The sequence below is a fragment of the Triturus cristatus genome, chromosome 8, assembly GCF_964204655.1.
Source record: "Triturus cristatus chromosome 8, aTriCri1.1, whole genome shotgun sequence".
In the NCBI taxonomy this organism is placed as follows: domain Eukaryota; kingdom Metazoa; phylum Chordata; class Amphibia; order Caudata; family Salamandridae; genus Triturus; species Triturus cristatus.
In genome coordinates, this window is record NC_140591.1 from 113,686,607 (window position 1) to 113,699,898 (window position 13,292).

Below are 13,292 nucleotides of genomic sequence, written 5' to 3' on the forward strand. Positions count from 1 at the left end.
GGGCCAGAAGAGTCGTCTACAGTGACCATGTATGTCTGTAACGTTGCCACGGCGCCGACGGCCCCAGGGTCCCTCAAGTCAGCTGTCCATCACAGTGGGGGAAAGGGCGGGAAGACGTTGCCCACCGCTGGTGTGTGGGGCGGGGCCAAACGGGCGGGGCTTCCATGCAGTTCACATGCCTCTTGTTTATAAAGGGTCAGAGCAGTGTCTCTGAGGCAGACAAGGAGAAGGAGCCGCCTTGGCACAGGAACTACTCGAGGATTGCGCTCGAGAAAATGAAGGATGCAAAGACCACCATCAAGGATTGCAGCTATCATTTCAGGGTGGAAATCGGGAGAAGGCACATCTGCTTAACCACGCTCACGAATTCTACACGAGGATTGCGCTCGAAAAAATGAAGGATGCAAAGACCACCATCAAGTATTACAGCTAACATTTCAGGGTGGAAATGGGGAGAAGGCCCCTCTGCTTAACCACGCTCACGAATTCTAGACGAGGATTGCGCTCGAAAAAATGAAGGATGCAAAGACCACCATCAAGTATTACAGCTAACATTTCAGGGTGGAAATGAGGAGAAGGCACATCTGCTAAGCTACCACCAGGCTCACGAATTTTTTGGCTCATAATGCGTTACTGAATTTGAGCTTCCACTCGGGCACCTGCTTTATTTATACCTGTAAGTGCTTCCTGTTGAGGTTTAATTTTTGTGACAGGAGCATCGTGCCAGAATGAATCCTGCCCTGCATATTCACCCAAGAAGATGCCACCGTTTTGTGCAATACCTCTTCTCAACTGGAGTACTTTCTACTGGCTAATCAGTAAGTGCTACCTCGTTGGGTAAATGTATAGTTGTTTTCCAACACTAAAGCTGTGTATAGGGCCAGAAGAGTCATCTACAGTGACCATCTATGTCTGTAACGTTGCCACGGCGCCGACGGCCCCGGGTCCCTCGAGTCAGCTGTCCATCATAGTGGGGGAAAGGGCGGGAAGACGTTGCCCACCGCTGGTGTGTGGGGCGGGGCCAAACGGGCGGGGCTTCCATGCAGTTCACATGCCTCTTGTTTATAAAGGGTCAGAGCAGTGTCTCTGAGGCAGACAAGGAGAAGGAACCGCCTTGGCACAGGAACTACTCGAGGATTGCGCTCGAGAAAATGAAGGATGCAAAGACCACCATCAAGGATTGCAGCTATCATTTCAGGGTGGAAATCGGGAGAAGGCACATCTGCTTAACCACGCTCACGTTTCAGGGTGGAAATGGGGAGAAGGCCCCTCTGCTTAACCACGCTCACGAATTCTACACGAGGATTGCGCTCGAAAAAATGAAGGATGCAAAGACCACCATCAAGTATTACAGCTAACATTTCAGGGTGGAAATGAGGAGAAGGCGCATCTGCTAAGCCACCACCACGCTCACGAATTTTTTGGCTCATAATGCGTTACTGAATTTGAGCTTCCACTCGGGCACCTGCTTTATTTATACCTGTAAGTGCTTCCTGTTGAGGTTTAATTTTTGTGACAGGAGCGTCGTGGCAGAATGAATCCTGCCCTGCATATTCACCCAAGAAGATGCCACCGTTTTGTGCAATACCTCTACTCAACTGGAGTACTTTCTACTGGCTAATCAGTAAGTGCTACCTCGTTGGGTAAATGTATAGTTGTTTTCCAACACTAAAGCTGTGTATAGGGCCAGAAGAGTCGTCTACAGTGACCATGTATGTCTGTAACGTTGCCACGGCGCCGACGGCCCCAGGGTCCCTCAAGTCAGCTGTCCATCATAGTGGGGGAAAGGGCGGGAAGACGTTGCCCACCGCTGGTGTGTGGGGCGGGGCCAAACGGGCGGGGCTTCCATGCAGTTCACATGCCTCTTGTTTATAAAGGGTCAGAGCAGTGTCTCTGAGGCAGACAAGGAGAAGGAACCGCCTTGGCACAGGAACTACTCGAGGATTGCGCTCGAGAAAATGAAGGATGCAAAGACCACCATCAAGGATTGCAGCTATCATTTCAGGGTGGAAATCGGGAGAAGGCACATCTGCTTAACCACGCTCACGAATTCTAGACGAGGATTGCGCTCGAAAAAATGAAGGATGCAAAGACCACCATCAAGTATTACAGCTAACATTTCAGGGTGGAAATGAGGAGAAGGCGCATCTGCTAAGCCACCACCACGCTCACGAATTTTTTGGCTCATAATGCGTTACTGAATTTGAGCTTCCACTCGGGCACCTGCTTTATTTATACCTGTAAGTGCTTCCTGTTGAGGTTTAATTTTTGTGACAGGAGCGTCGTGCCAGAATGAATCCTGCCCTGCATATTCACCCAAGAAGATGCCACCGTTTTGTGCAATACCTCTACTCAACTGGAGTACTTTCTACTGGCTAATCAGTAAGTGCTACCTCGTTGGGTAAATGTATAGTTGTTTTCCAACACTAAAGCTGTGTATAGGGCCAGAAGAGTCGTCTACAGTGACCATGTATGTCTGTAACGTTGCCACGGCGCCGACGGCCCCAGGGTCCCTCAAGTCAGCTGTCCATCATAGTGGGGGAAAGGGCGGGAAGACGTTGCCCACCGCTGGTGTGTGGGGCGGGGCTTCCATGCAGTTCACATGCCTCTTGTTTATAAAGGGTCAGAGCAGTGTCTCTGAGGCAGACAAGGAGAAGGAGCCGCCTTGGCACAGGAACTACTCGAGGATTGCGCTCGAGAAAATGAAGGATGCAAAGACCACCATCAAGGATTGCAGCTATCATTTCAGGGTGGAAATCGGGAGAAGGCACATCTGCTTAACCACGCTCACGAATTCTACACGAGGATTGCGCTCGAAAAAATGAAGGATGCAAAGACCACCATCAAGTATTACAGCTAACATTTCAGGGTGGAAATGAGGAGAAGGCGCATCTGCTAAGCCACCACCACGCTCACGAATTTTTTGGCTCATAATGCGTTACTGAATTTGAGCTTCCACTCGGGCACCTGCTTTATTTATACCTGTAAGTGCTTCCTGTTGAGGTTTAATTTTTGTGACAGGAGCGTCGTGCCAGAATGAATCCTGCCCTGCATATTCACCCAAGAAGATGCCACCGTTTTGTGCAATACCTCTACTCAACTGGAGTACTTTCTACTGGCTAATCAGTAAGTGCTACCTCGTTGGGTAAATGTATAGTTGTTTTCCAACACTAAAGCTGTGTATAGGGCCAGAAGAGTCGTCCACAGTGACCATGTATGTCTGTAACGTTGCCACGGCGCCGACGGCCCCAGGGTCCCTCAAGTCAGCTGTCCATCATAGTGGGGGAAAGGGCGGGAAGACGCTGCCCACCGCTGGTGTGTGGGGCGGGGCCAAACGGGCGGGGCTTCCATGCAGTTCACATGCCTCTTGTTTATAAAGGGTCAGAGCAGTGTCTCTGAGGCAGACAAGGAGAAGGAGCCGCCTTGGCACAGGAACTACTCGAGGATTGCGCTCGAGAAAATGAAGGATGCAAAGACCACCATCAAGGATTGCAGCTATCATTTCAGGGTGGAAATCGGGAGAAGGCACATCTGCTTAACCACGCTCACGAATTCTACACGAGGATTGCGCTCGAAAAAATGAAGGATGCAAAGACCACCATCAAGTATTACAGCTAACATTTCAGGGTGGAAATGGGGAGAAGGCCCCTCTGCTTAACCACGCTCACGAATTCTAGACGAGGATTGCGCTCGAAAAAATGAAGGATGCAAAGACCACCATCAAGTATTACAGCTAACATTTCAGGGTGGAAATGAGGAGAAGGCACATCTGCTAAGCTACCACCAGGCTCACGAATTTTTTGGCTCATAATGCGTTACTGAATTTGAGCTTCCACTCGGGCACCTGCTTTATTTATACCTGTAAGTGCTTCCTGTTGAGGTTTAATTTTTGTGACAGGAGCATCGTGCCAGAATGAATCCTGCCCTGCATATTCACCCAAGAAGATGCCACCGTTTTGTGCAATACCTCTTCTCAACTGGAGTACTTTCTACTGGCTAATCAGTAAGTGCTACCTCGTTGGGTAAATGTATAGTTGTTTTCCAACACTAAAGCTGTGTATAGGGCCAGAAGAGTCATCTACAGTGACCATCTATGTCTGTAACGTTGCCACGGCGCCGACGGCCCCGGGGTCCCTCGAGTCAGCTGTCCATCATAGTGGGGGAAAGGGCGGGAAGACGTTGCCCACCGCTGGTGTGTGGGGCGGGGCTTCCATGCAGTTCACATGCCTCTTGTTTATAAAGGGTCAGAGCAGTGTCTCTGAGGCAGACAAGGAGAAGGAACCGCCTTGGCACAGGAACTACTCGAGGATTGCGCTCGAGAAAATGAAGGATGCAAAGACCACCATCAAGGATTGCAGCTATCATTTCAGGGTGGAAATCGGGAGAAGGCACATCTGCTTAACCACGCTCACGAATTCTACACGAGGATTGCGCTCGAAAAAATGAAGGATGCAAAGACCACCATCAAGTATTACAGCTAACATTTCAGGGTGGAAATGGGGAGAAGGCCCCTCTGCTTAACCACGCTCACGAATTCTAGACGAGGATTGCGCTCGAAAAAATGAAGGATGCAAAGCCCACCATCAAGTATTACAGCTAACATTTCAGGGTGGAAATGAGGAGAAGGCGCATCTGCTAAGCCACCACCACGCTCACGAATTTTTTGGCTCATAATGCGTTACTGAATTTGAGCTTCCACTCGGGCACCTGCTTTATTTATACCTGTAAGTGCTTCCTGTTGAGGTTTAATTTTTGTGACAGGAGCGTCGTGCCAGAATGAATCCTGCCCTGCATATTCACCCAAGAAGATGCCACCGTTTTGTGCAATACCTCTACTCAACTGGAGTACTTTCTACTGGCTAATCAGTAAGTGCTACCTCGTTGGGTAAATGTATAGTTGTTTTCCAACACTAAAGCTGTGTATAGGGCCAGAAGAGTCGTCTACAGTGACCATGTATGTCTGTAACGTTGCCACGGCGCCGACGGCCCCAGGGTCCCTCAAGTCAGCTGTCCATCATAGTGGGGGAAAGGGCGGGAAGACGTTGCCCACCGCTGGTGTGTGGGGCGGGGCTTCCATGCAGTTCACATGCCTCTTGTTTATAAAGGGTCAGAGCAGTGTCTCTGAGGCAGACAAGGAGAAGGAGCCGCCTTGGCACAGGAACTACTCGAGGATTGCGCTCGAGAAAATGAAGGATGCAAAGACCACCATCAAGGATTGCAGCTATCATTTCAGGGTGGAAATCGGGAGAAGGCACATCTGCTTAACCACGCTCACGAATTCTACACGAGGATTGCGCTCGAAAAAATGAAGGATGCAAAGACCACCATCAAGTATTACAGCTAACATTTCAGGGTGGAAATGGGGAGAAGGCCCCTCTGCTTAACCACGCTCACGAATTCTAGACGAGGATTGCGCTCGAAAAAATGAAGGATGCAAAGACCACCATCAAGTATTACAGCTAACATTTCAGGGTGGAAATGAGGAGAAGGCACATCTGCTAAGCTACCACCAGGCTCACGAATTTTTTGGCTCATAATGCGTTACTGAATTTGAGCTTCCACTCGGGCACCTGCTTTATTTATACCTGTAAGTGCTTCCTGTTGAGGTTTAATTTTTGTGACAGGAGCATCGTGCCAGAATGAATCCTGCCCTGCATATTCACCCAAGAAGATGCCACCGTTTTGTGCAATACCTCTTCTCAACTGGAGTACTTTCTACTGGCTAATCAGTAAGTGCTACCTCGTTGGGTAAATGTATAGTTGTTTTCCAACACTAAAGCTGTGTATAGGGCCAGAAGAGTCATCTACAGTGACCATCTATGTCTGTAACGTTGCCACGGCGCCGACGGCCCCGGGGTCCCTCGAGTCAGCTGTCCATCATAGTGGGGGAAAGGGCGGGAAGACGTTGCCCACCGCTGGTGTGTGGGGCGGGGCCAAACGGGCGGGGCTTCCATGCAGTTCACATGCCTCTTGTTTATAAAGGGTCAGAGCAGTGTCTCTGAGGCAGACAAGGAGAAGGAACCGCCTTGGCACAGGAACTACACGAGGATTGCGCTCGAAAAAATGAAGGATGCAAAGACCACCATCAAGTATTACAGCTAACATTTCAGGGTGGAAATGGGGAGAAGGCCCCTCTGCTTAACCACGCTCACGAATTCTAGACGAGGATTGCGCTCGAAAAAATGAAGGATGCAAAGACCACCATCAAGTATTACAGCTAACATTTCAGGGTGGAAATGAGGAGAAGGCGCATCTGCTAAGCCACCACCACGCTCACGAATTTTTTGGCTCATAATGCGTTACTGAATTTGAGCTTCCACTCGGGCACCTGCTTTATTTATACCTGTAAGTGCTTCCTGTTGAGGTTTAATTTTTGTGACAGGAGCGTCGTGCCAGAATGAATCCTGCCCTGCATATTCACCCAAGAAGATGCCACCGTTTTGTGCAATACCTCTACTCAACTGGGGTACTTTCTACTGGCTAATCAGTAAGTGCTACCTCGTTGGGTAAATGTATAGTTGTTTTCCAACACTAAAGCTGTGTATAGGGCCAGAAGAGTCGTCTACAGTGACCATGTATGTCTGTAACGTTGCCACGGCGCCGACGGCCCCAGGGTCCCTCAAGTCAGCTGTCCATCACAGTGGGGGAAAGGGCGGGAAGACGTTGCCCACCGCTGGTGTGTGGGGCGGGGCCAAACGGGCGGGGCTTCCATGCAGTTCACATGCCTCTTGTTTATAAAGGGTCAGAGCAGTGTCTCTGAGGCAGACAAGGAGAAGGAGCCGCCTTGGCACAGGAACTACTCGAGGATTGCGCTCGAGAAAATGAAGGATGCAAAGACCACCATCAAGGATTGCAGCTATCATTTCAGGGTGGAAATCGGGAGAAGGCACATCTGCTTAACCACGCTCACGAATTCTACACGAGGATTGCGCTCGAAAAAATGAAGGATGCAAAGACCACCATCAAGTATTACAGCTAACATTTCAGGGTGGAAATGGGGAGAAGGCCCCTCTGCTTAACCACGCTCACGAATTCTAGACGAGGATTGCGCTCGAAAAAATGAAGGATGCAAAGACCACCATCAAGTATTACAGCTAACATTTCAGGGTGGAAATGAGGAGAAGGCACATCTGCTAAGCTACCACCAGGCTCACGAATTTTTTGGCTCATAATGCGTTACTGAATTTGAGCTTCCACTCGGGCACCTGCTTTATTTATACCTGTAAGTGCTTCCTGTTGAGGTTTAATTTTTGTGACAGGAGCATCGTGCCAGAATGAATCCTGCCCTGCATATTCACCCAAGAAGATGCCACCGTTTTGTGCAATACCTCTTCTCAACTGGAGTACTTTCTACTGGCTAATCAGTAAGTGCTACCTCGTTGGGTAAATGTATAGTTGTTTTCCAACACTAAAGCTGTGTATAGGGCCAGAAGAGTCATCTACAGTGACCATCTATGTCTGTAACGTTGCCACGGCGCCGACGGCCCCGGGTCCCTCGAGTCAGCTGTCCATCATAGTGGGGGAAAGGGCGGGAAGACGTTGCCCACCGCTGGTGTGTGGGGCGGGGCCAAACGGGCGGGGCTTCCATGCAGTTCACATGCCTCTTGTTTATAAAGGGTCAGAGCAGTGTCTCTGAGGCAGACAAGGAGAAGGAACCGCCTTGGCACAGGAACTACTCGAGGATTGCGCTCGAGAAAATGAAGGATGCAAAGACCACCATCAAGGATTGCAGCTATCATTTCAGGGTGGAAATCGGGAGAAGGCACATCTGCTTAACCACGCTCACGTTTCAGGGTGGAAATGGGGAGAAGGCCCCTCTGCTTAACCACGCTCACGAATTCTACACGAGGATTGCGCTCGAAAAAATGAAGGATGCAAAGACCACCATCAAGTATTACAGCTAACATTTCAGGGTGGAAATGAGGAGAAGGCGCATCTGCTAAGCCACCACCACGCTCACGAATTTTTTGGCTCATAATGCGTTACTGAATTTGAGCTTCCACTCGGGCACCTGCTTTATTTATACCTGTAAGTGCTTCCTGTTGAGGTTTAATTTTTGTGACAGGAGCGTCGTGGCAGAATGAATCCTGCCCTGCATATTCACCCAAGAAGATGCCACCGTTTTGTGCAATACCTCTACTCAACTGGAGTACTTTCTACTGGCTAATCAGTAAGTGCTACCTCGTTGGGTAAATGTATAGTTGTTTTCCAACACTAAAGCTGTGTATAGGGCCAGAAGAGTCGTCTACAGTGACCATGTATGTCTGTAACGTTGCCACGGCGCCGACGGCCCCAGGGTCCCTCAAGTCAGCTGTCCATCATAGTGGGGGAAAGGGCGGGAAGACGTTGCCCACCGCTGGTGTGTGGGGCGGGGCCAAACGGGCGGGGCTTCCATGCAGTTCACATGCCTCTTGTTTATAAAGGGTCAGAGCAGTGTCTCTGAGGCAGACAAGGAGAAGGAACCGCCTTGGCACAGGAACTACTCGAGGATTGCGCTCGAGAAAATGAAGGATGCAAAGACCACCATCAAGGATTGCAGCTATCATTTCAGGGTGGAAATCGGGAGAAGGCACATCTGCTTAACCACGCTCACGAATTCTAGACGAGGATTGCGCTCGAAAAAATGAAGGATGCAAAGACCACCATCAAGTATTACAGCTAACATTTCAGGGTGGAAATGAGGAGAAGGCGCATCTGCTAAGCCACCACCACGCTCACGAATTTTTTGGCTCATAATGCGTTACTGAATTTGAGCTTCCACTCGGGCACCTGCTTTATTTATACCTGTAAGTGCTTCCTGTTGAGGTTTAATTTTTGTGACAGGAGCGTCGTGCCAGAATGAATCCTGCCCTGCATATTCACCCAAGAAGATGCCACCGTTTTGTGCAATACCTCTACTCAACTGGAGTACTTTCTACTGGCTAATCAGTAAGTGCTACCTCGTTGGGTAAATGTATAGTTGTTTTCCAACACTAAAGCTGTGTATAGGGCCAGAAGAGTCGTCTACAGTGACCATGTATGTCTGTAACGTTGCCACGGCGCCGACGGCCCCAGGGTCCCTCAAGTCAGCTGTCCATCATAGTGGGGGAAAGGGCGGGAAGACGTTGCCCACCGCTGGTGTGTGGGGCGGGGCTTCCATGCAGTTCACATGCCTCTTGTTTATAAAGGGTCAGAGCAGTGTCTCTGAGGCAGACAAGGAGAAGGAGCCGCCTTGGCACAGGAACTACTCGAGGATTGCGCTCGAGAAAATGTAAGGCTGCCCGGGGTGGGGGTTGCGCAGCGGCCCGCCCCCTTGAGGGCGGCCGCTTTAGTGCCACAGGAAGGCACAGGGGTGGGAGGTCTTGTCCCTGGGCTTGACCTAGGGAGACCCCAAGCAGGTAGCTGCTTCCGGCGGGGAGGAGCCTTGAGGGGGGTACATATTCGGTCCCCGCCCCCTCCTCGCCCTCTTGTCCGCTCGTTTTGCCTTGGTGCCGTTCGCTCCTCCTGGTCTTGCGTCGGGTTTTTCATGATCCCGGTTCCCGGTGAGTGTTGGTAGGGACGAGAGTGAGAGTCGGTTGGGGAATGAGCTCAGGAAGAGCATATGCTGTGCATGCATGGGGCTCCGGGTTCAGTTCTCGGCATCTCCAGGCTTTTGCCATGCTTATCTTGGATTTTGGGTTATGGACCCGCTTTATTGTCGAATGTTTGCCTTGAGAAATACTATGAAATGGGGTTACCTCATGTAAAGTTTGCGGCCCGCGCGCGCGGCTAGCAGTCTTAATTAGGCGCCCGTTCGACCTTACTCCCCCAACGGCTCGCCTTGGTCGGGCGCACCGGATGTCGAGGTTGAGGGGCTGAATCTGGCGTGTCGCGGGTTGCGAAGTAATACACTTTGTAATTTAATTAGGAGGTTGCCCCGGAGGTTACGGGTTTGGAGCGTAACCTCCGCTCGGGTTTGGAGTGTTTGGGGGGATTAATGTGGGTGAGCCCTCATCACACCCGCCCCCCTCTGTTTTGCTGCGAGTGTGACTACCACCTGGCCACCGCTTGGGGCAGAGGCCTGTATGGAGAGGTTGGAGGGTGACGCTGCTGGTATGGCACCCCGCGGGACATGCAGCTCGGCCAGGTGGATGTGAGTTTTAATTTTGGTTTAAGGCCCTGAGGCCGCGCGGTAGTTCCGTTGGGCAGCATTAGTTTATTGAGGCGGTCAGTATTGTGGGCAGCGGCGAGGGCCGTTTTCGCGGGCTGGACCTGGCTGAGGGCGAAGTAGGCGGACCGGGTAGCAGGGGAGCCTGGTTCGATCATAGTCGCTAGGAGTGGCTGCTCGGTGTGTGATCTTGGCTCATTTTTAGGGACGCTCTAAGATCGGAGTCACTGTGGCCTATTGGTTAAGGTCTGTGACCCTTACTCTCAAGGTCACACGTTTCATTCCCGTTGATTGTCTCCGGTAGATCTCTTTATGAACCAATTATGCCGAGCACGTTAATGTATTAGGCCAATGCCGTAGCCACTGTAAATGCAATACTATGTATGGCGCTCCAACACCTTCGAGTCGAGTCGCGCTATACAAGCCAATGTCTCTGGTTCGACCCCTGTAAATGCCAAAGATTTGGGGTTCAAATACGTAGCTGTGTACTGCTAATTCTGTTATGGAGAGTCCGGGGCTCGCGCCTCCGATTGCAGTGACGATACCGACGCAGTCGATGGGTGGCTGTGGGGAGGTTGGGCGAAAGGGGGTGCGGGGTGCGCTGGTTGTTTTAAGGTGCTCCGGTGCCCCCGGTTTCGCGACCGCTCGTCGAGATTTTGGAGTGCAGCGGTGGGCATAGAGGCGCTGTGGCGACATGATGCACCGTGGGCCTCCCCGTGCCTGGGTTTGTGACATAGATGGTAGTGAGTGCTTACAGCGATCCGAGAGCACGTGCATGCCGCATATCAATTACCGCACCGTGCCTAGATGACCGGCGGATAAGGTGCGTGTGTATTCTCTCCCCCCCCCCCCCCACTCTCAATACCTTACGGGGGGGCGGCCTCCGCACCAACTTATTTCGGGGCATGCCTCTCCGGCCCCTGCCCCCTCCTTTTTGTGCGAAGAAGGGCGCGAATCGCGATAGGGGCCTATCTCCAAGGGATGGGAGGTGGCATTTCTCGTCCTCCCCGCACTGAATGGCTAATGTACTAAGGAGCTAGGTAAGCGCTCCAACCTCTGGCGGTTTGCGCTATATATGATCCCGGGCTCACTCCTTCCGAACCATGCTGGGCCTGAGGGGGAAGGGTGAGTTGGATGCTCACCAAAACCGAGGGTTTGGGTCGCGCATGCTCGAGTAGCGAAGCGCGTACTGTAAGAAATCGTATATCACTGGCCAAACGCGGATCACATGATGTAGATTGGAATTCATGTCCACTGGTAGCGCGCTGGCTGCGACCCCCCTCCAGGTTCCTTTGTAAGGCATGTCATCGTTCCCATGGTTTTTGGCCCTCATTCGGTTCCCCTAGGTGAATGACCCTCACAAAGATAGAGCGGGTTAACCGCGCCCCGCTTGGTTTCTTGTATGGGTATGGAACTGGCAAGGGGGCGCTACTCCCTCCTCTGCCCCGGGTGCCGGAATCGGAGCGTCGCGTCTTGCTGGTGGGTCAGACGGCGTGGTTCTTGCCCGGGATGGGTGAGCCAGGTGAATTGTGCGGCGGGAGTTGGGGCCGGTGCCAGCGGCTACAGTGGTGCTTGGTTGCAGGGAAGGCAAATTATTATCTCTAGGCCGCACGCTAGAGTTTCGGGAGGCTAGCTCTACAAAGCATGGCAGAGTTCTGGGCACAAGTAAATCATCGGCAACCATGTTGTGTGAGAACGGATGGTGACTATATGCAGACAAAGAGTGGGTGTCGGAACAAACAGCTTTTGATGCTTGCATTTAGTGGCCATGATGTGTGGGTGCGATCGGCGCTTGTGTGCCGCAGGAGGTAGAGTACCTCGAATCTTTTGTAATGGAGGCATACTTCATTCGTTGAGTCTGATTTCTCTTGCAACTTCGTTCAGATAACGAATTACTCCAAATGGTTTAACGCACGTAACGGAAGTCTCGCCGCTGGGGTATGATATTCAGTCCCCATTGGGTCAGGCGCGATATAGATTGTAGGCATACTGATGACGCTCCCATACAGGGGGGGGGGCCGCTGCAATGGCATTTAGTTTTGGTTTTCAGGCATTGATACGGTCATGGGGCCACGCTGGAATGAATCCGCTCTAGTATGAGGGGGGAGTATGCAATTAAGATCTTCCGGCATTAGGAGGCCGCTCCCATAGGCGGGTGCGGCAGGCATGGGGCACGGTCGGGGTTAATGTTGGCTCCACCGTCGGTTTAGCGTCTGAGTGCTGATGATAAAGCAGGAATGTTTGGTGTCTTGTAGTACACGCCGAGATGGGGTAGCACGATCCGGTGAAGTCAGCCGGCGTTTTCGGAGTGGGGAGCTGGCCAGACCGTAGCGGGAGGCATGGTGATGTCTTCAGACACCAACATCAGAAGCATCAGACCTGGTGCAAGGCTCCTGTGCTCCTCTGGTGTAGGTTGGGTCTGAGCCAGCACGTCCACATCGTGTCACTGGCTTTCTTTGTATCTCTTATTATAGGTCAGGGTGACACTGCTGACCTTCGCTCGGGAAGAGAACGAGTCCAGCTTGAGATTGGAGAATGGATAGGGCATTAGGGAACAACCGCGATTATATAATGCGCTCCGTTGCCATCCCTTCTTAGTGATACGGTTGTTACGGCCAGCCGGTACGGGGATCGATCGGTGGTTTTGCACAGCTCACGGGTGGCAGGGCCTAAGCTAGGGTTTAAGGGCTAGTACGTGAAAAGGGTCCCACATTATGCGTGCTTCAATTTATATTTGCACCGCCTTATTAAGCTAAAGATAATGGAGTATTTGCCAACTTATTTAGGAGTGTAGTGCTGCTGGGCGGTGCTGTAGTTTTCTCTTGGGTGGCTCACTGTTTGGGGGGAAATTCGCCTGTTGCCACAGCATATGAGGCAATCCTTCTATAGACCCTGGACTCTGAAGGCTCTTGTCTTTAATAGGTTTGCACTTGAGACAAACTAGGTAGGCAGCCGGGGAAGGGGTGTGGCATAACGGCCCGGCTGCTAGATGTATGGCTAGGGGTATCATGTTTGGTATGGGCAGCAATATTAGGCAGGGGCCTGCATCTTAAGCAACAGTCAGCGCTCTAAGCTAACGTTGCAACTTTATTCACTAGCCCAGTTGCTGCTGATTTCTTAGGCAACTAACTACCAGTGACTAAGCCTACACCCTTGACGTGCCGGG